The sequence below is a fragment of the Silurus meridionalis genome, chromosome 24 (genome assembly GCF_014805685.1).
Source record: "Silurus meridionalis isolate SWU-2019-XX chromosome 24, ASM1480568v1, whole genome shotgun sequence".
Lineage (NCBI taxonomy): Eukaryota > Metazoa > Chordata > Actinopteri > Siluriformes > Siluridae > Silurus > Silurus meridionalis.
In genome coordinates, this window is record NC_060907.1 from 17414529 (window position 1) to 17441527 (window position 26999).

A 26999-nucleotide genomic window follows, 5' to 3' on the forward strand; every position below is an offset into this window, starting at 1 on the left:
CTCACCGGTTTTCTTTGACACCGTTGCAGAGATCAGGTACGAATCGAAAAAGGGGCTTGACACACTTGAAAAGAAGACTTTCCGACACATTCCAGAAGTCACAGGAACACCAGGAGCGCTGTATTGCTGTATTTTGAAGGTGATAGTGTGTAAACGCCAGTGCAGAATGTACATTTCTGTATTTGAACCAATGAAACCACCTGTATTTAAGTTAAGTATTTTTTATAATCTGTTTAACACATTTTTTTTTGCCTATAGCGACATTATTAGTTACCCAACAGTGATAGGGAAGTTTTGGGGGACCTGGAAAAAGTGAGCTTTCTTTTTTCACATGTTTTTCTTCCATTTGAGGAGTCTGGGTTCAACAGTGTGGAAATGTGGGTGTGTTGTCTGCATTTAATATGGGGCAAGATGAACACAAATGCACCAGGGTTTGATGTAAATTCAAGTCTAAATCCAGTCCAATGCTGCAGAGGACAATGGGAACCCTAGGATTTGGACTGCACCAAAAGTGTGAAAGTATGAAAACCACCTAAAAGATAAATTTTGTAAACTTCTGAGAGTTGAGAGAACAAGGGCACGACACTCATTGCGTAATGGCGAAATGCCAAACTAAGTTGTTTAATTAAAAACACGACTTTCCTGTCACTATATAAAAAATGCACAGTACAGCCCCCAAAGAGACCAGAAATGTTTCATCGTGTTTTTATATAATAGTTTAATCAATTTTATGCAGTGTAGCTGAAACTGAGGACACAGGTCTCCATGGATATAGAGTTTAAAGAATACTGTATGGGTGATTTGTGAACATTGGATTTGAGGGGGGGACTAGTGTTTTGGGAACGAGGGGCTTCTGGGAGCAACAGGTTCTGGAAGCAACAAGTCCTGGGAATATAGGCTCCAAAATATAGTTTTTTTTTTTTTTTTATTTAAGTCTGAGAACACAAGGTAGATCTGGGGAATATAATTATCTGAGAACATAAAGTGCTAGGAATGTAAGTATTTAAAAAACTATCGCTGTAGATGTTATTTTGTATAATTTTGAAAAATAAGGTTCTAGAAATCCAGCTAATAATCTGAGAACATTGGGATTAGTAAAACTAGGGCTTTGGGAACACAAGAATTGGAAACCTATGTTTTGGGGTACATACAGTTCTAGGAACATGCTGTAGAAATGTTTTCCCTAGCTTTTTGGGGAACACAGGGTTCTATGTTGGATCCTAATGATTGAGTTTGGTGAAAAGAAAAAAAACAGTGAACATAGATTACTGAGATAGGATTTAGGGTATATGAGGTCTTGGAAATGTTATATTGTAAAAAAAATATTTCTGAAACGATATATTATTTTTTTAGAAATATAAAGAACATCAGGTTTGGGGAACTTTCATTTCTTGCAATATTTTTTGGAGTTTTGGAAACTTTGACAAGAAACATGGGGAATATTGTTTAGGCCTCTTCAACCACATAAACTGGGAACATGTGTTTTGATACCTCTAGTTCTATGAACATATGGAGAACATATAATTTATGGAACATCAGGGATGAGAAACATGCCATTCTGGGAATTTGGGGTTTTGTGAATGTTATATTGTGGAAACAAAGGTTTCTGAAATTATAATAATCTGAGAACATGGAGAAAATATGGTTTGGTGAACATAGATTTTAAAGATTTTATTTTTAGAACTATAAAGAACATTAGGCTTGGGGAACTTTGTGGCTTTTGTTTTTTTTTTTTTATCTTGGGCTTCAAGAAACATGGATATAGTGGTCTGGAATATAGTATTGGGAATACATTTATGAAATATTTTGGGAATATATAGGTCTGAAAACATCACGATTGAGGAATGCAGTGTTGTAAAAACAGGTTTTGGGGAAAATGATCTCGGAACGTTGGGTTTTGGAAACAAGATCTAGGGAATATCATGATCTAACAGCATTTAGATTAGTTTAGTAGTCAGTAGTTTAGGCCTCTTGGAACACAGGAACTGGGAACATATGTTTTGAGGTACATATAGTTTTAGGAAACATGATTATTTGGAAGCTATTTTGATATAGAGATGTGTTTTTGAATCACTTTGGTTTTTAGTTAAATATGGGGAACATGTGGTTCTATGTTTAATCCTAATTATCATAATGAGGTTTGTGAAAAAAGAAAATCTGGGAACAGATTTCTGAGGAGATTTTGAGAAAATTAGATCTTGGAAATGTGTGTGAAGAGGTTTGTGGAACTATAATTATTAGAACATGGATATGTTCTTATAATTTGGTTTTGTGAACATAGATTTTAAAAACTTTGTAGACCTCTGGATACATCAGGTTTGTGGGAACATTGGGGCCAAGGAACATGCATTTCTTGCTATATTGGTTTTTGGAAACTTATGCTTCATGAAAAATAGGTTATATAGTCGTCTGGAATTTTTTTGATTTAGGGATCTGAAAACATCAGGTCTGAGGAATGTAGTACTGAGGAGCGTAGAACTTGTCTTTCTGGGACCATGAGGTTTCAGGAACTTCAGGAGCATGGAAATATATCGATGTGGAATATATTTGGAACATAACGGTATTTGAACATGGAGTTCTGAGAGAGCATGATTTGAGGAACCTAGTTTTTCCCAGTGAGTGAGTAAAGAGATTTGAAAGACAAAACCATAACATTTGCTCACACTCCCCAAGAGAGGTTTTCAGTTATTGATGTTTGATTTAGTGTTTGTTTTTTTTTTTTTTCTTCAGCACAACTGTTTTTCCTGAGTGTATAATGGCTTTTGGATTAAACCTGCATGTTTGTGAGTTCTCCACTGAGTTTTGAAGATCTTTCCGGAGAACAGGAAAGCCGCTCCACAGCCGAGATGAGACTCAATGTCCTCAGACAGCAAATAAAAACTCCGGGCACGAATCCAGCAGATCTTTTTATTGTGTACTCAGCATAACAAACATAATGAAACAGAGGGGGGGAAAAATTATGACATCGGATCCTCCAAGCGTGACTGGGCACGATCAACTTTTTAAACAGACGCAGCCATGTTTTCTCATTTCCCCCATAATTTAATGCATTACAGACAGAATATGATGGAGTGAGATGCGGTGTGCCGAGATTAAACGTTTTATTTTTTTATTTATTTTTTTTTGTAGAAAAAGAAATTTGTTTTACCAGAAAACATAGTCGCGTTTCAAGAACGATGTCTTAATTAAAACGCTTTGTGGTGAGCGAATGCAGACGATGGAGGCGGATTGGATAAAAAAAAATAAAAAATTAGACAGGGTTTTGAGTTCTTTTCCCACGTTTTTTTTTTTTTTTTTTCTTTTCTGGTTAGCGTGTAATGAGGCAGTCATAGTCCACTGTGGCCCTGCAATTCAACACAACTTCTTTAAATACTCATTAAAGTCTTCTCTTATCAGTCTGGGTTAATTAAGCTCCAAAGTTCAGGAGATCATGTGATAATACAGGGAGATTTGATGTACAGCCAAAATGGTTATTATGCAAATTTATGCAAATGTATGCAAATGTGTGTTAATATAAACGGCAAAAATGCATAAAACAAGTAACTCATGGGACTATGGGGTATATCTGAAAATAGTAGACATGCTACACAGACTGTGAAGGAACTCCAAACCACATGCCTTTTTTAATATATATATATATATATATATATATATATATATATATATATATATATATATATAATGTATATGTATTTATTTGTGTGTGTGTGTGTTTCCTGTATTAATTATACCACCAATGTAATTTTTCACCATATAGGCCATTGTGGACATGTCCCAACCCAAAAAACTTTTCACCTCATAGTCTGCATACATGTCATCTTTAGGCTCCTTATGAAACTGCTCCTTATTACTATATTGGCTTCTGTGGACATGCCAAACAAATAAACACAGTTTACTACATGATCTACACATGCACGATTATCAGGTCTCAAACAATGTGCCACTTTTCACTAAATGTGGCAATTTGTGGACTTCCAAATAAAATAAATACTGGGTGCGTGCGTCCCAAACCATTTGCACTTTTCCACTAGGTAGGCCATTGTGGACATGTTCCAATCCCAAACCACTCTTTACTGCATAGTCCACATCCACACCATCACCAGGCTCGTTGGGTGTGTCCCAAACCATGTGCACTTTTTCACAATTAGTCTATTGTAGACATGTTCTAAAAGACCAAATTTACTGCATTTTTTGCATACAGGTCATCTTTAGGCTCCTGTGGGTGTGTCCCAAACCACATTCACTTTCTTAATGTATTCACTATTGTAAAAAAAAAAAAAACCCTTACTTAATCCACCTCCACACAATCGCCCAGCCCCTGTGGGTGTGCCCCAAACAATGGGCACTTTTTCGCCATGAGAACCAAAGACCATGTTTACTACCCTGTTTATGTGGGTGTATTTCAAACCAAAAACCCTGCTTACTACATAGTCCACATCTTCACCATCACCCAGCCTCTGTGCCATGTGCACTTGCCAAACCAATGAACTTGTGGACATCTCTAACATCTATAAAATCTCTAGGTACTATATAGTCCACATAGGACGCATAAACATCATAATCACTGCGTTGCGTTTGTGTCCAAAATGTCCTAATCACTGTGGACATGTCCCCACAGTTATTATACAATATAGACTTGACTTAAAGACATAGTGTTCACTTTATATTACACAATATATTTCTTAATGTGAATGCTTTACAGTATGTAACATGGGGACATTACTAGCCGGCTATGAAAGACAGCACTATGCTAACTGTGCTAGTAGCTAGCTAATTAAATTAGATACCACTGACTAGCTAAGTTTTCGAGCCAGGGTGTGTTTGAAGCTATTGGTTCATGCTAAGGCAAATTGTGAAGTCGCTTGTTCTTTTTTTAGATTAGCCGATTATGTTAAAGCTAAGCTAAGCCATTTTGACTCAAGAATTCAAGTTACTTTAAGGATAAATCCAGGATTATCATTGCTTGATCATTGCTTTTTTTCTCGGTTTATTTTACTCCGAAATACAGGAAGCAGCTTGTCTGCACATCCAAATCCATCATAAACAGTTCGTATTCCGAGATGTGAGGGTGTTTACAATCTTGGTTGTGATTAATTCATAGGTTTTTTTTATTTATTTATTTTTATTATACAGAGTCTGCGTATTCTGAAGCATGTATTATTCAATGCTGAGGCTCGGAGGACTTTCGCTCGACAGATTGCTCACTGAAAAATGCAGCGATTCCCGGGAACGAATGCAAACAAGGGGCTTTAATCCAGCTCACCTTCGCTGAGAAAATTCTGAATGTCTCGCCCTTTTATACACATGGCCACGTTTGAAATTTTGAGTCACAACCAAAAAGTGTTTAAAAAAAACAAAACAAAAAAAAACAAAAAAAACACACTAATAGGTCAGTTATGATATTTTACTACTTTAAAACTCTACATACATATGGAGAAAAGTTTGAGGACACCTGACCATGATTGGTTTCTCCTTTTCTAAACATCTGATAAACATTTAGTCCCTGTTTGCAGTTATAATAACCTCCATTCTTCAAGGAAGATGTTCCACTGGAATTTGGAATGCGCCATTTGTGCAATCATTCATCCACAAGGGTGTTAGTAAAGTCAGGTACTGATGTAGGTGAGGTGAGGAGACCTGGGGTGCAGTCCTTATTCTAATCCCAAAGGTGTTCAATAGGGTTGAGGTCAGAGCTTTGAAGCTCTTTGTGAAAATTTGGAATGTCTCACCCTTACATGCCGAGTCTAAATCTTTGAGTCATCACATTTAAATTTACATTTACGCTATTTATCAGACGCTCTCGTCCAGAGAGATGTACAAAAGTGCTTTGAGTCTCTATTAATGAATACATCTACACTGGTACGCTAGATTACAAACGTCAGATAATTCAGCCTACAACTCTGTTTAGATTTTAAAAAATATTGTAAAAGACAAAGTAAACCGGGAAAAGTGTTAGTTTAAGTGTTTAGGGAAGTGATATGTCTTCACCCGTCGCTTGAAGATAGCCAGTGACTCTGCTGTACGGACATCTAGGAGAAGATCATTCCACCACCTCAGTGCCAGAACGGAGAAGAGCCATTATGAATACTTACTTCTTACCCTGAAAGGAGGTGGTACCAGGAGAGCAGTGCTACAAGATCACATTCAGGACGTGTTTTTATAAATAGGCAATTAGCAATCAACCTTAGACATACTTAGAAAACAAATTGAAAGGATAATCTATCTGTCTTATGCTAACACTCAGGTTGCCAGTTATTTAACTGCAATGCTCAAAAGACTGTGCTTTTTGTACATCCAATTTAGTCCCCATTTGCTGTTAAAACAGCAGGCCAATCAAGATCTTACAAATCCTATACAATGCCTCCAACTTGGAAAAAGTCTGAGGGGTAAATAAATGCCATATAGTGTGTTATTCAAAATTAACCCCTCTAAACCTCTAGAAACGACACCCCGTGATGTACACAGTAAAATCGAAAACTATGTTCACTAAAACACAGAGCTCCACATATTGTTAGCCAGTTCATGTGGCCTATATAGTGAACCTGGCTGTGGTTTAATACTAGAATTTAGCAGTTCAGCCCTAGCCAAGGCAGAAGTTTAGCAGGCAGAAAGTGCACTCGTGATTTGTTGCGGTCCCCGAAGGCGGATAAAACCAGTTAGCGTCTCTTTAGCTCGCATCTTCATGACAGCGTTTGCACACAAAAGTGTCTTGTTGCCGAATGTAAAATTCCCTCATGGTCTAATTATCCCTCCATGTCTCTGTCTTGCCAAATCTAACCGGTTTTCCTCAGGTCCTTTTTTTTCTGTCCCTCAGTTCCATGGGTTTTTTTTTTAATAATCCCACTGCAGTGACTCCAGCAAGCTCTGGAATGTTCTCCCTGTAGATTAATCATACGATATTGTGATTTCTGCTAATCACTCGACGACATCAACTTCACGGTCACGATGTTTTAGACAGAAGACATTTACAAAAATGTTGACGCATCACAATACCAAACCGATGATTATGATGTCATAGTGGGTGGACAGTAACCAGCCAATCAGCTGCTTTAGCTCAACTCAGAGAAGCTGCAAATTTGGAACTGCACTACACATTCACTCATTTGTCCTTTCTTAATTTGTTCGTTCTTTCTTTATTTTATTCATTGTCTTTTTGTTGTTGTTGTTGTTGTACAATGTGTCAAAAGTCTTCATACAGACAGACAATTTCTACTAAAATAATAAAATATTTGAGCATTTTTGGAAATCATGTAGAGGATTTAAAATTAAAATACATTTAAATTACATATAAAATACATTCTGCTTGAGGATGCCCCCCAGAGGCTCTATAGGGTTCAGATCTGGAGACATACTTGGCCTCACCTTCAGCTTCCTCAGCAAGGCAGTTTTCAACTTGGCGGTGTGTATGGGTTTGTTATTATGTTGGAAAACTGCCGTTTGGCCCAGTTTCTGAAGGGAGGCATCATGTTTCGCTTTAGAATGTGACAGAACATGTTGGAATCCATGTTTTCCTTAATGAACTGCAGCTCCCCATTAGAAGCAACACTCATGCAGCCCAAGACCATGATGCTACCACCACCAAGCTTGGTTTTACACAATTTTCTTGGTTCTCCTCACCAGGGCATCAACACACATGCTGGACACCATCTGAGCCAAACAAGTTTATCTTTGTCTCTTGAGACCACAGGACATGGTTCCAGCAATTCATGCTCTTGGACAGGTTGTCCTCAGCAAACTGTTTGCAGTCTTTCTGGTGAGCCAGCTTCAGAAGAGGCTTCCTTCTGAACTGACCTTCAGTTTCTGAAATCTCTTAAGCAATGTTGCAGCACTCATGACTTTGTTTTTTGAAACAGCTTCTGCACCTGATGCACAGCACAAAGACTTGACTTCTTTAATGGACCCTTGCGAGTCCTGTTCCGAGTGGAAACCGTCTTGGAAAACCTTTGTATGACACCGGCCACTGTATTATAACTCAGTTTCAGGGTGTTACTGATCTTCTTATAGCCTCAGCCATCTTTGTGGAGAGCAACAATTCTAATTCTCAAATCCTCAGAGAGTCGTTGCCATGAGGTGCCATGTTGAACATCCAGTGGTCAGTATGATAGAATTGTACACATAGCACCCAATTTTAACTGCTCAAATACAAGATACACAAATTTGTATGGTCCTGTTAAGCAGACAAACACATGAACATGATGAATAGGACATGTGGCTGTGCATGGTTACACGACGTACAGCTGTTCTCACTTTTGCTACCAGCTATTTTGACAATTATGGTGGTATGTGGAGTTATTTTCAAAGGACGGTAGATCTGTACTGCTATACAAGCTGCACACTGACTAATCTAAAATATATCAAAGTTTAATTTCTATAGTACTGTTTCTACAGAAAGTTATACTAAAATGTTTGCTGAAATATGAGGGGTGTACAACCAACCCCGGGTTCTCATTTGTAACCTAACTAACAGCAAGTTGCGGATTATCAATCCGTCTAAAAACGTAACCCCCCGCGAGTTCCGGGGGACCGCTGTACTCACTTTTCTGAGATACCAACCAGGCATACTTTTATGACATTAGAACATAATGAACAGGTGAATAACACTGATTATCTCTTCATCATGGCACCTGTTGGTGGGTGGGATATATCAGGCAGCAAGTGAAGATTTTGTCCTCAAAGCTGATGTATTAGAAGCAGGAAAAATGAGCAAGCGTAAGGATTTATGCAAGTTTGAATAGAGCCAAATTGTGATGACCGGGTCAGTGCATCTCAAAAATTGCAGCTCTTGTGGGATATTCCCTGTCTGCAGTGGTCAGTATCTGTCAAACGTGCTTTAAGGACGGAACAGTGGTGAACCGGCAAAAGGAGGATGGGTGGCCAAGGCTCATTGATGCACGTGGGGTTTGCGGGGGGAGGCTGGACCATGTGATCCGATCCAACAGACGAGTTTCTGTACCTAAAATTGCAGAAGAAGTTAATGATGTTAATACTCGATGGGTCAGAGCTAATTTTGCAGCAAAAGGGGGAGCAACACAATATTAGGCAGGTCACAAAATTATCACTGGTGAGTGTGTGTGTGTGTGTGTGTGTGCAAATATGCACAGATTATCAACAGTGTAACTAAGCTAACTTGTGAGTTCTGTCATGTTAGCTCGATTTTGTCGTGGAGTTTGCATTTATACGCAAATGGATTGAATTCTCTGGTGGTAACTAATGTAATCTTAAAAGAAGCTCAGAAAGTCGGGGAACATTGCACAGAAAACGAGCAGGAGGATGGCGGTGTATGTCAGCCAGAACAAACACACACACACACTCATTACGTGGAAGTGTTTTGTGTCTCCCACTCGTCTCGGTCGTTTCCATCTGCTGCTGTTGTTGCACATTAATCTGCCCATCAGTCCCCTTACAATTGACTCGAATTGTAATCTCGGTCGCGTGCGTTAGCTCAGAAATTTGTTGACTCCGATTGTTTGATGGAACGCGACACTCAAAAATGCAAATGCAATTAGCACCAGGGAAAAAAACTCACTAACCAAGGCTTGGCTAATATTTTCGGTCTAAGCTCTTTTGTTGGAGCACGTCTGCATGCAAATTCATTAGCGCAGCTGTCAGTTTTAAACTCCTGCTGCGAAGCATTAGCGTGGGCCAGCATTAGCAGGACTCGACGTTAGCCTGGCTAGGCATTAGCGAACAATCCTTCAGATTAAATAAATCTTGGCTAGCGGTATGACAAGATCAGGTTTTGTGTCCTGTGTATGTGTCTTATGAATTTGATAGTCATGTAGCTGCACAAGCAGCTCTGCTCAGAACAATGATGCTTTATGTCAAATCAAATTGAATTGTATTTGTCACACACATTCACATACAGAGAATGACATGTGAAATGCTTTTTACGACTGTCCACCTTGTAAATAGAAATTGTATCAAAAAAATTTAAAACAGGAATAAAAAGTAGAAAAGTATCAATTATAAACTATAAAATATAAGTACACAAATTATACTATACTATAATATATATACATATATATATATACATACAAAAATAAGATTGAATATTTGTATGTAATACACAATTGTCAAATGTCAGTTGTCCCCACTAACAGGAGTGGTGGTAAATTGACAGAATAAGGGGTTGTTGGAGGAGGAGTGGTGGTAAATTTGACAGAATAGGGAATTGTTGGAGGAGGAGTGTTGGTTGGTTTGATAGAATAGGGAATTTTTCATGGAGGAGTGGTGGTAAGTTTGACATAGTAGGGGGTTGTTGGAGGAGGATTGATAAATTTCACAGATTAGGGGGTTGTTGGAGGGGGATTGGTAGATTTGACATAGTAAGTGGTTGTTGGAGGAGTGGTGGTAAATTGACAGAATAGGGGGTTGTTGGGGGAGGACTGATGGTTAGTTTGACAGAATAGGGGTTGTTGGAGGAGGAATGTTGGTAAGTTTGACATAGTAGGGGGTTGTTGGAGGAAGAGTGGTAAATTTGACAGATTAGAGGGTTGTTGGAAGAGGAGTGGTAGTGAGTTTGACATAGTAAGGGGTTATTGGAGGAGAAGTGGTGGTAAATTTGACATAGTAAGGGGTTATTGGAGGAGGAGCGGTAGTGAGTTCGACATAGTAAGGGGTTATTGGAGGAGGAGTGGTGGTAAATTTGACAGAATAGGGGATTGTTGAAGGAGGAGTGGTAGTGAGTTTGACATAGTAAGGGGTTGTTGGAGGAGTGGTGGTAAGTTTGACAGAGTTGGGGGTTGTTGGAGGAGAAGTGTTGGTTAGTTTGAAAGAGTATGGGGTTGTTAAAGGAAGAATGGTGGTAAGTTAGTAGTAAAGGGGTTGTTGGAGGGGGTTTATTTGAATTAGGAGACCCAAACATGTTCCAGCATGACAATGCACATGTCTACATGATCTATAAAGATCTGGTTTAGATGGGTTGCAGTGGAAGAGCTTCTGCTATAGAGCTACAACCCTATTGAACCTTCAGGATAAATTTTTCATGCTGACTGTTCCCCAGTTCTCCTCACCTCACCAGTTCTCCTCACCTCACCTTAATCAGTACTTGACTACTAACACCTATGTAGCTGAATGAGCACAAATCTCCAAAATCTAAAGGTACATTGTCCCAGGAGAGTGGAGGTTATTATAACTGCAAATTGGAACTAAATGTGGAATGGACTGTTAAAAAAAAAAAAAAAAAAAAAAAACATGCTTTTATATTCAAGACCATTCAAAGAGTATTAGTAAAAATAGTTAATGGGCAGGGTAGCACAGTATTTAACTTGAATGTTTTAAAAGTATATTTTTTTGTTGAACTAATTATGTAAATTAAAAAAAAAATAATAATAATATATATATATATATATATATATATATATATATATATATATATATATATATATAGTATAAGAATTGTATTGTATTAATTGTAACTTCATTTGAGTCATTTTATTTATTTATTTGATTTAAGTTTATTTTATTAGCTATAATTAATTGTATTATTGTTTTTTTTTTATTATTAAATGTAAATAAAAATGACCATAGACTTGCACTACTTTTGTAAAGTCACCATCATTATTAACATGATTTTTTTTTTAATTTGTATTTAGAAAAAGGAGACAAATGAAACTGAATCATTTGCATAGTGACATCAAAAGTTTGGATCTAAATATCTGTTCCCAATTACGCCTTATTTACTGAGGACCAGGGTTCATACAGATACACCACAACAAATACAGATCCCAGGGGAATAAACAAGCCCTGAAGCCCCAAAAGGACTCTTTATTTATAGCAAGGTCATGCTGAGAAGATCAGGATTCAGGTACTGGCACAGGTTCCTCTGAGCACCAATGTTTTTTAGAACGTTCTGAAGGTTAAATGGTAACTTTTGAGAAATAACGTTTCTGCAATTTTTTAAAACAATGAATGTTTGGACACTCTTGTGCCCTCTACAGTCTTTACAGTGAAATGTAATGCTCATACAACTAACATGATGAAACATCACCCTTAGAATAGCCCGTCTCCCTTCCTTCTACGTCAGTTACATCTCATCAGTTTCAGGTCTATTTTCTCTCTATCTCTTTTTCTTTTTTTTTTTTGTTCAGGCCCTGAAGGGTTCTTTGAATAGTTGACATTTTCTAGCTGTCTAAGTAGTCACTTAGGAATTGTTACAACCTGCATGGCTTGCCTACTCTCTTATCATTAGAGCACGAGTTCCTCAAGGATTTCTAGTTCTACCTTCGAACACCCTCTATGGGATTTACCACAAGGTTCTAGATTTTTAGATTTCTAGATTATTTCTAGGTAGTGTTGGAGGAGAAGTGGTGCTGATTGTAGAAGAGAGGGTTGTTAGAGTTGTGAAGGTGGAAATGTGGTGGTGAGTTTGATGGGGATGGTGGTTGTTGGAGAAATAATGATGGTGAAAAATTGAAGTTGTTTGATAAAGGAAGAGTGGTGGTGTGTTAGAGGAATGAGAAGAATTAGGAGATATTATAGTGATGTTGGAGAAGATGGTTGTTTGGGAGGAGTAGTGGTCTTAAAACAAGGAATTGTTGAAGCATAAGTGGGTGGTGAGTTTCATGGCGATGGGGGTTGTTGAAGAAGGAATTATGGTGAGTTTGATAAGGCAAGGGGTTATTGGAGGAGGAGTTGTTGCAAGTTTGATGGAGAAGAGGTTTGTTTGAGGAGGAGTGAAAGTGAATTAGATGAAGAAGGGGCTTGTTTGAGAATGAGCAGTGGTGAGTTTTATTGTTGGAGAAGTGTTAGTAAGTTTGACTGAGAAATGGGGTTGTAGGAGGAGGAATGATGGTGAGTTGGACAAAGAATGGGATTGTTGGTGTTGGAGTGGTGGTGAGATGAATGATGGTGATAAGTTTGATGGAGAAGGAGGTTGTTGAAGGAGTGGTAGTGAGTATGACAGTAAGGGGTTGTTGGAGGAAGAGTGGTGGTAAGTTTGACAGAGTAATGGGCTTGATGGAGGAGGAGTGGTAGTGAGTTTGACAGTAAGGAGTTGAAGGAGTGGTGGTAAGTTTGACAGAGTAGGGGGTTGTTGGAGGAGGAATGTTGGTAAGTTTGATGGAGAAGGTGTTTGTAGGAGGAGGAATGGTGGTGGCTCCTAATCAAGCACCAACTTCATGTATATTGCAGCACAGGGTTCTCAGATCTGCTCCGAGCTACTGTAGAACTGAGTGCACATTTCTGATAGAGGCGTCAAAGAGGTTGGAGATTGAGAGAATCTTTAACGATGTCCCGGGAGGAAACGCAGAAACATGTTACAGCTGAGTTCTTCTCTCGCTCCCACCTTCTGAATCTCTTTCTATTTTACTCTATGTAGGTGTTTCTCTTACATGCTATTTCTCTCTGTCTTTCTTGTTTTGTCTTTTATCTGTCTCTATCACTTTTGGTTCTCTCTATCCATCCATTCTGTCAGTTTTTTACCTTGTTTTAAAGTATTTCACAAATAATGATCAATAAACAGATTTAGGGGGTTAACAGAAGTATTATTTGGAAGGATTCTATCACCTCAGGTTATTTTTCTTCTACTTTTATATGTTAACTGCCTGTAAAACACTTTTTTAAGATCAATACGTAAGATAGCATATCTTCAGCTCTGTATCCTATCCATGTATGGGCTACAATGTGAATAGACTCAAAGCCTTTAGTTAACTGCTAAATGCTAAATGCTAAATGTGCTCTGTAAAGCTCAGATTATCTAAAAAAAAAAAAAAAAAAAAAAGAGGCTGCACATTATTTCTTTTTTGTTCTTGTGGTTATATTTGGAGGGCGCCACAGAATGTTCCTTTTTCATGAACAAATTAATCACAATAAAAAAAATGATTAGGAAATCGGTGAAATATAAAAACAGAACAATTGTGAATTAAAAAGACATATATATATATATATATATATATATATATATATACATACATATACATACATACATACATATATATATATATATATATATATATATATATATATATATATATATATATATATATATATATATATACATACATACATATATATATATATGTATATATGTGTGTATGTATATAATGTATCCCATCTTAGTAAGATTTGTTTTGAAACAGTTTGTTGTGATAAAAAGGAGAAAAAAAATTAAAGATAGAATAAAGGAGGTAGATGAAAGCATGCACACTTGTTTATAAGAATTCATTTCCTGTGTTGGAGTTTGTGTTGTTTTGATTCATTATTGTCAAGTGAACATGGGAATTTTGCTTTCACACACACTGACCTTCTGAATGAGCCAGATGTTCTGCAGTAAAGACTGTGTGTGTGTGTGTGTGTGTGTGTGTGTGTGTGTGTGTGTGTGTGTGTGTGTGTGTGTGTGCGCAGTCCAGCATGTTGCACTTCACAGAACAGCAATACAGCCCCATGCCCTGTGTGTCTGTGTGTATGAGTATCTGTCTTAGTGGTTAATGGTGTTGCTGCTTATCTTCTCTTCTTCGCATTTGCTCTATAGACCACAGAAACATGCAAATTCCCTAAAGAAAGAAAGAAGCACACGATGTGGAATCCTTATTCTTTCCTTCATTCTATCTTTCTTTCTTTTCTACCAACTGGTTTCTTTTTTCCCATCTTATCTTCTTTTTCTTATCTCTCCAACCTTTTTACATAACTGTAATATTTCTGTTTCATCTTCACCTGTGGTGCATGAGCGAGACTGATATTATTGTCAGATTTAGAACTCCCTTTGTATAGATAATAACCACAGACACTCTATAAACACTTCTACTAGTGATAAAGTTTTATACCTTAAGAGAAATAATGGCCGCGATGCTTGAGCCGAAAATGACCCTCCTCGCCGCAGCACCGAATTCGAAACGGAAACGTAGGACGATCATCTCCATAATTAATTACCGCAGCCAAGTGGCCTTTTGTTATGAAGGATGTTGGACGCAATTAATCGCCCGGTTGAAATTAATGTGCATTTGCATTCTTGATGTAATTGTGTCCCATCGGCCAAATTGGATCGTCTTTTTATGGAAACGCTTATCAGTTATCGGAGACGTAATAACGTCTGTGCCACGTGAGCTCATTAAGAGGGCCGATTATCTTCCATACGAGGTCAATATGGAGAAGATTGGCTCCTTGAATATATTTCACGATAAGTTTCTGTTGGAGACATACAATTGTAGAGGATGTTTTTAAATGTTCCCCTTCAACTTGAACTTGGAGACCCAAACATGTTTCAGCTTGGCAATGCTCCTGTGCACAATGCACAGCTCCATTAAAATAAACTTTACAAGGTTTGGAGTGGAAGATCTTAAAAGGTCTGCGACCGTAGGGTTTTTCTTTTGTTGTTGTTGCATGTACCTTGCAGTACAGTTAAAAATGTTAGGGAGCTAGCGTCAGCCAGGATACATTGAGCACAAAGGGTTTAAGGGCCTTGCTCAAGTGCCCAAGAGAGGCAGCTTGGCAATAGTGGGGCTTGAACCTCCGATCTTCTGATCAGTTCCCAGAAGAGTGGAGGTTGTTATAGCAGCAAATGGGGACTAAATACAAAACTAGATGATCTAAAAGCACCAACCTATGATTATATATACGTAGCTGTAATAAGAAAAGAAAACACAAACACACCATAACCTGAACAAAAAGACAAGATCTGTGGAAAACAGCAGCAACCACAGTTACAACCAAATCTGAAACCAAGGGTACCATGAAAGTTGAGTCTCTATCCCATTTCAATTAGCTGAGAATGTGACTCAGGTGCAAAGTGTCATGTGGCAGGAAACAGAGCTGTAGTGTGGTCCATATTCTATAGTATGTAGTCCAAATAAAACAGGAGATGCAACCACCATGTTGAAGCAAAGGACTCCAAGGTGGAAAGTGACACTACTTCTCCAATGCGAGTGGGAAAAACTATATCTACATTGGATATGGAGGTTCAGAAGGTTAGAAAGGGCAGACTATCTGGCCAGGTGTCCTCTGTGTTGCAGAAACAATGATGTATGTAAAATAAATTATGTAAAATAAAAAAAAAAAAATATGTAAAATAATTACATAAATCTAAAACAATTAAATGTCAAACAATTAAATCTATAAATTTTAATTCTGAAAACTAGACTGGATATATAAAAACTGACTAATATTTTTTGACAATTATATATACACATTTTATATATATATATATATATATATATATATATATATATATATATATATATATATATATATATATATATATATATATATACAATGTGACTAACCAGAATAATCCAGGTTTTTAGTATATTTTTTATTGCTACGTGGCAAACAAGTTACCAGTTGGTGCAGTAGATTCTCAGAAAACAAACAAGACCCAGCATTCATGATATGTACCCTCTTAAGGCTGTGCAATTGGGCAATTACTTGAAAGGGGTGTGTTCAAAAAAATAGCAGTGTATGCCGTTGACTGTACAAACTCAAAACTATTTTGTACAAACATTTTTGTTTCTAGGATTTAGCAATCCTGTGAATCACTAAACTAATATTTAGTTGTATGACCACAGTTTTTTAAAACTGCTTCACATCTGTGTGGCATGGAGTCAACCAACTTGTGGCACCTCTCAGCTGTTATTCTACTCCATGATTCTTTAACAACATTCCACAATTCATTTACATTTCTTGGTTTTGCTTCAGAAACAGCATTTTTGATATCACCCCACAAGTTCTCGATTGGATTAAGGTCCGGGGATTGGGCTGGCCACTCCATAACATTAATTTTGTTGGTTTGGAACCAAGACTTTGCTCGTTTACTAGTGTGTTTGGGGTCATTGTCTTGTTGAAACAACCATTTCAAGGGCATGTCCTCTTCAGCATAAGGCAACATGACCTCTTCAAGTATTTTGACATATGCAAACTGATCCGTGATCCCTGGTATGCGATAAATAGGCCCAACACCATAGTAGGAGAAACATGCCAATATCATAATGCTTGCACCACCATGCTTCACTGTCTTCACTGTGTACTGTGGCTTGAATTCAGAGTTTGGGGGTCGTCTCACAAACTGTCTGTGGCCCTTGGACCCAAAAAGAACAATTTTACTCTCATCAGTCCACAATATACTAAAAACCTGGATTATTCTGGTTAGTCACATTGTACTGCTATTATTTTGAACAATACTCTATATATATATATATATATATATATATATATATATATATATATATATATAAATTTTAATTAGGCTTTAAGTGAAAAATTAAATGTTATTATATTACATTTGATTTCTTTTCATGATTAATTCTCCAAATTGCACAAATGTATTAAAATGTGTGGCTTTGGTTTAAAAATCACTGGAATAAAGTGTTTAATGGGCTTTTGGCATGTCAGCGGTCACGGACAGTTGTCATGCCAACAGAAGAGACAGAGTGAATAGAGAGACAGAGGAGTGTGTGGGCTTTTATTTCCCGTCGAAAACAAAAATCACTGATCCAGTTTACTTTCTACATGATTACATTGTACTTTAATTGAGCTTATACACTAAGACATGGATAATGCTAAAGCTGCATTTGCAGGACCGAGATTCTAGCAGCAGATCCTTAAAATCCTGTGACAAAATGGGTCCTCTCTATTAATCAGTGGGGGGGTTTTGTCCAGCACATCCTTCAGATGCTCCCTAAGTCAACATCCATGGAACCAGATGGACATCCTTTTGTGCACCACCTACAGGTGGCTGCAACTAGAGTAGACAGCTTCTACAGCAACCTTCCAGGAAATGGTGTTGAGGCACTGGAGTGTACCCTTGCCACCTTGGAAAATCAGCAGAGGAGAGCGGAAAGAAATTAAAGCCAGCAGTGTCCTCAGTGCCAGCACATCTCCCCCCAAGAAGTCAACACCCTCTCCATTCATTTTGTTTCTTCATCAATGGTGTGTCCTTCAAAAGGCTGGGCATGTGCCTTGTAGGCCCAATCCCAAAATTTGCCCAGAGACAGATGATGATAGGAAAAACTGGGATCTCCTCCTGCTTTTCATCCATTTAGTGGTCTTCAAAACCCCATAGCCTGCCACTGATTACACCTTGTTCAAGCTATTTTTTTGAAAGGATACACTAAGGACTACCAAAAAAGCCTAGGAGGAACAGATGTTTCCATTATACTCCAAATGAATACATCTAATCATACATGATTGGACTGACCAGGTAGCTCTGATCATAAAACAACACATTGAAGATGCACTACATAAATAAACCTACGATCTCAACCCCATCAGCACTGCAAAAACTCATCTAGTCAAGATTAAAATACTGTGTAAGAGCAGATAGTTTTAAGATTTAAGTTTAAGTTTTTAAGTTTTATGGTTGTCATTTCAACCATATATACCTGATGCAGTACATAGTGAAATGAAACAACTATTTTAGCTGTAAAAGAAAATTGTGTTTTGCGTTTTAAGGGTTTATTAATCACACTTTTAACTTTGTATTAGTTATTCCAAATGTTTTATGTCAACAGCAACACATTTATTTACAGACTAATTACAAATGATAAGACTCACCACATTACGTCACCACATTCTTTACAAAACAAAGTTTTTTGGAAAGTTTCTTATGTTGAATATCTTTTTTCGTGTTATGTTTGTGTAATGACAAAAATATATTCAATGTCTTATGTTGCAATAAATAGATTAAAACTTAAGTAACGATCATATTTAAAAATTGTAATAAGAAAGTACAGATATTTGGGTAAAAAATATAATACATGAAAGTAAAAAGTCAGAAAAATAAATGGTGGGGTGAAGAACTGATATCAGAAAAAATCTACTAATTAAGTGCATTAACCAAGTATTTGTTCTTTATTACTTCCCACCTTTGTGCGTGCATGATCTTGACTGTAATAGCAAATTTGTTTTTAGTTCAAATGCTTTTTCTTATTTTATTCATCTTGTTCTTCTTTCAGCTTCTCCCATTAGGGGTCGGCACAGCGGATCATCAGTCTCCATACCCCTCTGTCCTCTACATCTGCCTCTTTCAACCCAACCTCCTTAGTCTTCCTGTTTTCCTCCTTCCTGGTATCTCCATCCTCAGCATTCTCCTACTGATATACCCCATGTCCCTCCTCTGCACATGTCCAAACCATCTCAATCTCACCTCCCTTACCTTGTCTCCAAAACGTCCTACATGCGCTGTCCCTCTAATAGACTAATTTTCAATCCTGTCCATCGTCGTCACTCCCAACGAAAACCTCAACATCTTCAGCTCTGCTACCTCCAGCTCCACCTCCTGTCTTTTACTCAATGCCACTGTCTCTGAACCATACAACATTGCAGGTCTCACCACAGTCCTATAAACTTTCCCTTTCACTCTCACAGATACTCTTCTATCACAAACCACTCCTGCTATCACTCTTCTCCACCCACTCCACCCTGCCTGCACTCTTTTCTTCACTTCTCTAACACACGCTCCATTACTTTGCACTGTTGACCCCAGGTACCTGAACTCCTCCACCTTCTCCACCTCTTCTCCCTGCAACCACACCACTCCACTGCCCTCCCTCTTATTCACACACATTCTTATTTTAACACGGGATATAATATAATGCCGATTCTCAAATTAAGAGGAATTTGCTTGTTTGTAGCTCTGGTTTAAAGATTTTTCCAGAACAGCAAACTGTTAAAAAAAATAATTTAAGTTAATTAGACTAAATTGACCGCTTGGAATAAGTGACATTTTGTTCTTTTTGAACACCTAGATATGTTTTTTATTTCAAAATATCTTAAAATTTGTAAGACTTCACCGCCAGACAATTTGATGTATTTATTTCTTATATTTAAGCAGGGTGGTGACTCCTGCTGCCTACGGTAAATTTCTATTAGAAAAAAGAAAGACCTTTAGGTCACATATACAGTACATCATATCACAGTGAAATTCTTTCCCCACATATCCCAGCTAAGAATCTAGAATCAGGGCACAGGGTTGACCATCATACAGTGGCAGCCTGGTGCAGCCTTGCTTAAGGAACCAACTGTGGCATCTTGCCAGTTCTTTGCCTTGAACCCCTGCCATTCTGACCAGGAAATAGATCCACTGAGCTTCTTCCTAAGAGAAAAGAAATCCTAAAATATACCATGTCAAACTAACAAACCTGAAAGCACCAGAAAGCCTCAGGTTTTTTTGATGACTTCTCCTGAATAAGAATGCCTTTCTTTCTTAAAAACTTCTCTCAGATTTGCGTAGGAGAGTACCAGACATCTTAAACATTTGGACTGTTAAAATGAACCGCCTGCCTAAAATGCCTGACAAATGCTTTGTGTAACCCTGACCATCATCGCTGCTCCACCTTCAGAGTCACTCGCTTTGCTGCTGGTTCACAAAATAACTCCCTCATCAGGCATTTGTCACCAGAATATTGACAATCAGAGAGCATACACACCCATTAGTCCTCTCTAATGCAGACAAGCTTAATAAATGCATCCAGGCAATTTGTGTTCATGGAGATGTCTCAGTTTTACTCCCAGTAAGTCTTTTCAGCAGGGAGAGTTTCCTCCCTAGAAGGATTTAATCATTACAAATACATTTAAATGAACGGGAACTTTAAGGAAAATGGTCGTCTTTAGGGATAGATGGCTTGCCTTTTCACAAACATGGGACAGTTTATTTCATTCTTCACGTGATTCATTTCAGCTGTAATCCTGTTTTCACACACACTTCATTCACCGAGTAGGCTTACACTTCACTTCACAGTTCGGCTAATTCTTTTCATATAACTTGCAGATTCACTTCATATTCATACGGTGCATCCGGAAAGTATTCACAATGCTGTACTTTTTCCACATTTTGTTAAGGCTTTATTCCAAAATGGTTTCAAATCATTTTTCTTTGCTTAATACTTTGTTGAAGAACCAATTTCTTGGCACCAAATACAGCCACAAGTCTTTTGGAGTTTGATGCTGCATGCTTGGTGCACCTTTTTATAGGCAGTTCCTTCCTTTTATTCTTTGGCTGTAAGCTTAGGGTCGTTGTTGGAAGATGAACCGTCACCGCAGTCTGAGGTTCAGAGCGCTCTGGAGCAGGTTTTCATCAAGGATGTCTTTGTATATTGCTGCATTCTGATTAGTCTCCCAGTTCCTGCTTCTAATAACATCCCCACAGCATTATGCTGCCACCACCATGCTGGATGGTATTTTTGCCAGGTGAGGAGTGGTGCCTGGTTTCATCCAGACATGATGCTTGACAATCAGGCCAAAGAGTTCAATCTTGTTTCATCAGACCAGAGACATTTTTTTCTCATGGTCCAAAAGTCCTCAAGGTGCCTTTTTTGGCAGACTGTCATGTGCCTATAACTGAGAAGTGACATCCGTCTGGCCACTTTACCATATAGGCCTGGTTGGTGGAGTGCTGCAGAGATGGTTGTTCTTCTGGAAGGTTCTCCTCTCTCCACAGAGAAATGCTGGAACTCTTTCAGAGTGACCAATGGGTTTTTGGTCACCTCCCTAAGTAGTCCTGGTGGTTCCAAACCATTTACAGATGATTGAGGCCACTGTGCTCATTGGGACCTTCAATGCTGCAGAAATGTTTCTTTACCTTTTCCCAGATCTGTGCCTTGAAACAATCCTGTCTCTGAGGTCTACAGACAATTCCTTGGACTGGTTTGTGTCAGTGCTTGCACTGATAAATGTGGGACCTCATATAGACAGGTATGTGCCTATCAAATCATGTCCAGTCAACTGAATTCACCACAGGTGGACTCCAATCAGTTGTAGAAACATCTCGAGGATGATCAGTGGAAAATGGATGCGCCTGAGCTCAATTTTGAGTGTCATGGAAAAGGCAGTAAATATTTATGTTCATGTTCAATGTCTTTCATGTTGTCATTATGAGGTATCGTTTGTAGAATCTTAAAGAAAAGAATGAATTTAATCCATTTTGGATTAAAGCTATACCATAACAAAATTTTGAAAAAAGGGATGCACTGTCAATACTTTTTGGCTGCACTGTATTTACTATTTTTGACTAATTCATTTTAGTATTGACTAATACACTGCATGCCAGTATTGGCTAATTCATTTTAGTTTTGGATAATTTAATTTAGTATTGGCTATTTCATTTCGGAATTGGCTAATCCCTTTTAGTATGCTATTTCATTTCAGTATGGCTAATTCATTTCATTATAAGCTAATTCAAATCAGTATTGGTTATTTCATTTCAGTATTAGCTCATCCACTTTAGTATTGGCTAATTAATTTTAGTATGGCAAATTCACTTCAGTATTGATTATTTCATTTCAGTTTTAGCTAATCCACTTTAGTATTGGCTAATTCATTTCAGTATTGGCTAATTTATTTCAGTTTTGGCTAATTCAATTCAGTATTGGACATAGTATTTCACTATGTGCTTATTTGCTTCAGTGTTGGCTAATTAATTTCAGTCTGGCTAATTCACTTCAGTATTGGCTAATTAATTTCAGTATGGCTAATTCACTTCAGTATTGGCTAATTCGATTCAGTATAGGCTAATCTACTTCAGTATTGGCTAATTAATTTCGATATTGGCTATAGTATTTCAGTATGTGCTTATTCGCTTCAGCATTGGCTAATTCATTTCAGTATTAGCTGATGGCTTCAGTAATGGCTAATCCACTTCAGTATTGGCTAATTCATTCCATCATTAGATAATTCCTCTCAGTATTTGTTATTTCACATGGTTTTTATTCAGTATTGACTATTTCACTTTAATATCGGCTAATTTATTCTTCACTTATATATCGGCTAATTCATTTATATATTGGCTAATTTATTTCCAATATTCTCAGGATCATATCATAGATGGACTGGTTTACATATTTATATGTTGGCAAAATTAATACTTTTATACTTTTGGTCTGATCCAAATAAAATAAGAATACTAACACATAGCCTAGTTCATGGGTTAGTTCAGGAAGAATATTATTATTATTATTAAAATGTTCTTATGCTTCTCCCGCATTGACAGGTGATTAGAATCTATCGGATTTTTTATATGAAAGTGTGACTGATCACACTCTACCTCTTCATTCCCTGAAAGCACTGTCGCATTCACGGACTTCGTGTGAATAAGTAAACCACTGAATAAAGCTGTAATCCAGAAATCATTGGAAATCCATATAATGAGCATCACACACTATGAAGCACCTTCATATTTATATTCATCTCATTTCCCAAATCAAGTCTGAGCTGTCGGGGCTTTCTTTTTTTCCTCCTCTCTCCCTATCCTGTATTGCCTACCAAATCCAGTGAGAACTGTAATCTTTAATCAGTGGTCAAATAAGACATGGGGACAAAAGTATGTGAACACATGCCCAGTTAACATCCCATTCCTAATGCATTACAATGTAGATGGTTTCATCACATGCTGGTATAATAATCTACACTATTCTAAGAAGGCTTTTCACTAGATTTTGGACCATAATTGAAAGAGTGACTAAATGGGAGACTGAGTCATCCTCCAAAAAAAGAATAAAATATGTAGATGAGTGACTGCTTTCTCATAAATAAGGCTGATAGACTGTCACAGAGTTTATGGCTTTGGAGGAGAGTAGGTAGAACAAACCAAAATTAAAACCAGCACAAGTTGGCATGGCACAATGTTCTGTTCCCACATGAGATTGTGTATTTTTGGGTTTTTTTGCCCAGAAGCTACTTTGAGCCAGTTGAAGTTAAAGCATGGACAGACATGTAGAGCTTTCACTTAGATGGAGTGTGTCAGTGCTGTGGTTGTAATGGACATTGAAAATGCTCTATGAATACTTTCCAGTGCTAGGAACATTGGATGAGGATTGGTACGGATCGCTTTATGTTCTAGATGTTTCGCGGTCAGGATGCGAGAAATACCCACTCTCATTCAGATACACTAGAATCCTTTCAATATTTCACGAATGTAATTACATGCAGAATCCACTTGTACTCACCAAGAGCAGTTCCTTTGCCAATTAAAAAGACCAGAATAGATTCTTCAATCTGACAAGAACATTTAATAAAGCTTACTTCAGAGTAATGCTTGTTCACTTTTTAAATTCACCACAGATTCATTTTATACTTGGGTCAGTTCACTTCAATATAATAAACAGGGAGAAAAGTGACACGTTTATTGCTCCCATCTGTCTCTGTCACTGTTTTGAGCCTGGTCACATCAGAGGGAGATAAAGGTCAACTTGATTCCATTCGTCAGTTTGCACTCCCACTTCCTCTTTCTCTTTCTTTCTTTCTATCTCTCTATCTGTCTGCCTCTCAGAATGCCCCGTGGCCTAAATTTAACCATGACATTTTTAAACGCTTCCTGAATCCGGTAATTTGTCCAATAGGCCAACTGATTGATTCATTATTGTAAAATGTTACATGTTATCAATCAATGTAAATTGAGGGTATAATAAGGGACTGGGAATAAAATGCATCACAATGATTGGGATTGTGAGGGAGGTGGTAGCTTAGTGGTTATCTGAGGGATGGGAGTTCAAATCCCAGCCACACCAAGCTGCCACTTTTAGGTGCCTGAGCAAGGCCTTAACCCCATAGCAGAGTTTTATGAATGACATAAATGTAAGTCACATCTGTCAAATGTCATAAATTGGAATGATTAGACAGGGACGGAGATGTTTCAGGAACTATGTTACACAAGGTTGGAGGTCTGGGCACTTAGAAATAGGCTCTCCCATTAGGGGTTGCCACAGCGGATCATCCTTCTCCATACCCCCCTGTCCTCTGTACATCTGCCTCTTTCACCCCAACCACCTGCATGTCTTTCCTCACCACATCCATAAACCTCTTCTTTGGCCTTCCTCTTTTCTTCCCCCTTTCTTGGCGCTGCAGTAATTGTGCTGTGTGCACGTGATTAACGAATGCGCAGGAGAAGAATTTCAACTGAAAGTGAATTAAATCTGGTTGTTTTAACCGAAATTATCATGCAAGATTTTTATTTATTTATTTATTTATTTAAACTAACATTTAAGTTATAGGTTAACCTGCAATTTCGTACATTCTCAGTTTATTCCTATTTAGAAGGCATATGGGGTGGTGACAGATGAGGCTTGAAGGTATGGGTTGTTGAAGTAAATGATGCTGTTACGATCCTTCAGGTCTGGGAGGATTCAAGAGTGAGATGAACAGGCAATACATTTTAGTGGATAAGGGTTTGGCAGGGGGAAAATAATTCTGGAGGGAGGAAAAGTAATGATCAGGTATCCGGTCGTTGATATATTGGTCGTATTTGTGGCTTCAGGTTTGTTTAGTTAAAGCCACTGACTTTCTCTTTGTACATATTGTCCAGTTTATTGATGTCCTCATACTATCTTAAGTGCCAAAGTGGTGGGATATACCTGTAAACACCACTAGGTTACCAGAATAGGCAGGACTTAAGCATGATATGTTCCAGATCTGGAAAGCCAATCTTGTGTCTTGTGTGTTTCTATATTCAGACATTCATTCCAAACTATATTGAGCATAACACACTCACCCCTTCTTCGTGTTTCAAATTGCACAAAAAAAGAAAGCCTTCAGGGTACAGGCTTCCGTTATGTCCTTGAAAAGCCAGTTTGCTATATGGTTTATTAAATTAGGAGAATATACACCCAGTCAGCTCAAAGAGTTTGTCATCAGGGAACTGGACCTTTGCTAGGAGAATGTTGGAAAGTAGAGTATGGATACTAGTCTCTGTATTTTAGATAAGAGGCCATCTTTCCTTCCTTATGAAGAAAAAAGCTCAATGGAAGTGGTAGCTCAGTGGGTAAGTGTCTGGGTTACTGATGGAAAGGTCAGGGGTTCACGATCCCCCCAAACTGTAACTCTGAGGCAATCCTCAGCACCACCTTGGATCCTTTAAACCAGTGGTCCCCAACCTTTTTTGCGCCACGGACCGGATTATGTTGGACAATATTTTCACGGACCGGCCTTTAAGGTGTGGCGGATAAATGCAACAAAATAAAATGATACAACCGGCATAAAAACTGGTATTTTCTAAATATAATAATAAACATGAGTCCACTGTGTTGTTGTTTGTTCATTTTGCTCGCTTGGGGGTTTGAATTTAGTGGTAATGTATTATGTGTTAGCGGCCGGAGCAGCCCCTTTAAGAAGGTAGCGGACATAGGTAAGACATGTGACTGAAGCATCAAGAGTGAGTCATAGACAGATGTGGCAGAGATAATCTGGTAATTTTCCAAAATAAAACATTGTTCCGTATCAGATAATACATAAAACGGAAATAATGTAAGGTATGTATGCTTTCTGTGCGGCCCCATACCAATTAATCCACGGACCAGGGCCGGGCCGCGGCCCGGGGGTTGGGGACTACTTCTTTAAACCTTAAATGAGTTTGGGATAGATGTAGTAAACAAAATCCAAATAAGGATTGGTGCACATGGGGGTAAGTTAATAGCCTACAAGGGGCCTACATGAAATTAATGGGAAAAAACAAATAGTCCAAAAATATATTTCTTTTAAAAATGCAATAAATGATTGTAAGTAGAGCACTCAGTCTACTGTTTCCTCCATTTATGAGGCCCTTAATATTATATTATTGTGGCTTTTAGATTTTGTCTGGTTTCCATAGTTATCCTGTATTGCTGTTTAGAAATAGCTAAAAAAAGGTGGTAGTAGTTTAAATTAGACAAAACCCTCAGGAATGTCAATATTTTATTTAAGACTTGCCTGAGATTTATTAGAATCAATCATCTTAATCAATTCACCCATAACCTCAGAGCATAGTAAGCACTGGGATAGCAATATACCTTAGCTTTACTTCATTGTCATCACTTTCCAGTCATCTTGTGTGAGCAGGGATATTTTTACGTTTTCATAGCCTGAGGGCAAATACTTTGGATTAATAAACCGCTTAATAATGCATGAGGCAATCAAGGAAGTGTCATCAGCCTCAACCAGGACAGAACATGATGACTGAGCTTGGCTGAGGTAAAGTAATTTTATGTAAAACGATTCGAAACAAAAGTTCTTGTTTTTTTTTTTAACTACATGTACATGTGCACTCAAATGTCCAGTAGCCATCAAACATTTGAATATTGCTGCCTGTGACAAAGGACAGAGTA

At 37.9% G+C, this 26999-nt stretch overlaps 1 long non-coding RNA gene across 2 annotated transcripts in view; it reads left to right on the forward strand.

The window, feature by feature from the left end:
• LOC124378311 overlaps window positions 1-26999 on the forward strand; it is an 89707-nt gene that overhangs the window by 23024 nt on the left and 39684 nt on the right. The window contains exon 3 of one of the 2 annotated variants that reach the window (XR_006924201.1): window positions 2731-3260. The exons of the other annotated variant lie outside the window; for it this stretch is intronic. This is a non-coding gene — a long non-coding RNA (uncharacterized LOC124378311). Of the gene's footprint in view, window positions 1-2730; window positions 3261-26999 lie in introns of those variants that run through there. 2 annotated transcript variants of the gene reach the window in all.